General features: G+C 34.8%; 1 pseudogene; it reads right to left on the bottom strand.

The window, feature by feature from the left end:
• Positions 1–585: 585 nt before the first annotated feature.
• LOC101717161 (S-phase kinase-associated protein 1 pseudogene) lies at positions 586–1,295 on the bottom strand (annotated as a pseudogene).
• Between the last annotated feature and the right edge of the window lie 1,662 nt (positions 1,296–2,957).

Below are 2,957 nucleotides of genomic sequence, written 5' to 3' on the forward strand. Positions count from 1 at the left end.
ATGCAAGTAATGTGAGTAGTTTTCCCCACATGAAAACAGTGATTAGAGAAAGATGACACACCGCATGAATTAAGTGTTGTCTTTAATTGAAAAGCTAACAAACTGTCTAGTTACATTTCTCTCCCAAACCACAAACTTGGTAGTTACTGAGTCTCTAGGCAACATACTCAAGGCTGAGAAGAATAAAAATTTAAAAACAAATAAACTAAGACCTCAGGTCCAACTAAGGGAGCTCTGCTACATGCAGGTCTATCTATACCAGTGATTCTGCTTGACTCTGGAGGCTGGAAGACATCTTAAATAACCCCACTTGGAACGTTATTTCAAGTAGCCTTTTTCCAGTTTCCAACTTTGGAATGAAGATAATATTTTGTTAATTCTATTTCAGAAAACTTTTTGAAAGTTGTTTTATTTACAATGCCAACTTTTAAAAGCTCACTAGCATCAAATGGACAATAAACTAGGAAGAAATCACTTTACAAAAAAGAGGGAAAGATCAAAATGTCAACTTTCTACAGAGAACCCACAGTTCCATTTTATTCAGAATATTTGCTCAGACTAGAAGAAATTCAGCCATTGGTTTGGAATATGTACTGAAACTACACATGCATTGAGAACAATATTATGCTAGTACAACTGATTTGCTGCTGCATTTGTCTACTGTTTGTCTAATATTAACAATTATAAACAGAACAGTGAGACTAGTATTTGGAACAATCCTTATAGTGTTACAGTGTCAGGCACAATGTTTCACTTCTCTTCACACCACTGATTCTCCTTGCGTACCTGGGCTTCCTCCTCTTCAGTAAAGTCATTTTTGATATTGAAGGTCTTACGAATCTCCTCAGGAGTTTTCCCCTCGATCATATTGGCAACAGTGTTGCATGTAACATGAAGCAAACCTTTGATGTCTAGGTAGTTTGCTGCCAGAATAAGTTCAACAAGGGTTCCTTGGTCAACTTTCAGGAATTCTTGGTCCCAAACAGGGATATCATCTGTTCGATTTTCTTTGTTCTCGTCACCCTCAGGAGGAGGGTCATCCTTGTGGTGGGTGCACCACTGATTCACCTTTTTTTAATATTGCTGCATTAACATTTGGTAGAGGAACTGGGTCATCATCTCCTTCATCATCCATTCCCAAATCTTCCAACATGGTCTTGATTGTCACAGACTGTTTGGCAATTTCAACATCAACTTCAAATATCTCTCCATCAGAACTCTGCAACTTAATTGAAGGCATGGTGCTGGGTCTCTAGAGGATGGCGAGCCTGAAGGAGATGAGAGCAGGTAGCCAAGCCCACATGAAGGAGGACGGGGTTGGACGAAGCCACTACCCCTTCAGTGTATTTTTCATCCCAAACCAGCTATATCTCTGTAAACATTATGTCAGCCTTTCTTATAAATGTATACTCCATCACTTTCTAAAAAAACATTTGAAATTCATCACATGAACTCCAAGATTATTATACTTTATACTCCCTTTTCTAATCTCATCTGTAGTTATTCATTCTCCTTCACATTCTAAGCTGCAGCTATCACTACTGATTTTCAATTCTCAAGTGTCATTTTTTCTCTTTACTTTTCTCTCATCTTTCTTTTTCTCACTCTACCTCTACTGTTCCCTTTCTTCTTCTTCATTTCTATAAGTATGTATTAAACACAAGCTGTTCTTAAATTTATTTCCATCACTTCCATCACTCTCTACCTCCTCCACTCCTGAGTCTTCTCTTCCTTTCTCATATCTATAGGTATCAAATTGTTTAGTCCTCAGGGACACTTTTCTTTAACATCCAAATCTGGTACCCTACCTTAGTACATCCTACTCCACCTATTCACACAATATATTAACATATATAAGAAATATTTTTCCATATAAAATCTATACAAATATATTCCATATTTATTTCCCCATAAAGCTTTGATTTCCACAAATAATAAAGCTCAATTAATTACATAAAGTAGAAATAATATATACCGCTTTCTCTAAATTATGGAAGAGAATGGAGAAAGAGAAGAGAGAAAAGAAGAGAAACTTTTTTTTGAGAAAAACAGTTTGAAACTACTAGGTAAAAGGTGAAAGATAAAGTAGAGAATACAAGCTATCTGGGGAATAATAATAGTAAAAGCACTACTAATCAAAATTAATGGTTTAGGGCTAAAATGATGCTGAGAAAAATGAAAAGTCTTAAATGCTCATAGAAGTAAACACATGATCAATTTCAAAAAATTCTTAATTCTGTCCTTACACACAACCCTAGCAACTAGAATTTATAACAACTCTTCCCAAATTTTACTTCTGCTTTTATTTTATTTTATTTTTATGGTACAGGGGATTGAACTCTGGACCTTGTGCTTGTGAGGCAGGCGACAGCACTGCTGAGCTAAATCCCTGGCCCCAATGCCTCTGTTTTTATTTGCTTTGCTGCTTCATGTTAAGTGTATGAGGCTTCTGTTTGTAGTACCTCAATGAGAATTTGTCCCACATTTTGCTTATTCTCCTTTCTTACAGGTGTTAAAGGGATGAGTTGTATGTTGTTTCCAGAAAACTTAGATTTGACCAGTGGAATGGTTGGAATTAGTTTAGAGACTTTTTAAATGAAGCTGAAACAGAAAAGAAAGGAAAAAGGAGCTTTTATAAAGAATAAAAACCAAGTCAATTTTAAGCATTATTAGCTCATTACCTGTGCGCCTTTTATCCCCTCCACCCTTCCCTATTTACGTAGACTTTGTTTCCATTTTTTTCTTTTCTCTCATTAGGATGTACAAATTTAAAGTACAGGTTTCTAATATCTTAAGAAAGATATTAGATATCTTCCTTAAGTTATATAGATATCTATCTATCTATCTATATATATATATATATGAAGATATCATATATTAGTCTTAAGGAAGTCTAATATATGAGTTTTTACAATTAGAGAAATTTAGAATTTTAGAAATTTAGAAATTTAGAAATT

This window comes from Heterocephalus glaber, unplaced genomic scaffold, assembly GCF_053883595.1.
Source record: "Heterocephalus glaber isolate CG9 unplaced genomic scaffold, H.glaber_assembly_v1.0 deba00000470, whole genome shotgun sequence".
Classification (NCBI taxonomy): Eukaryota; Metazoa; Chordata; class Mammalia; order Rodentia; family Bathyergidae; genus Heterocephalus; species Heterocephalus glaber.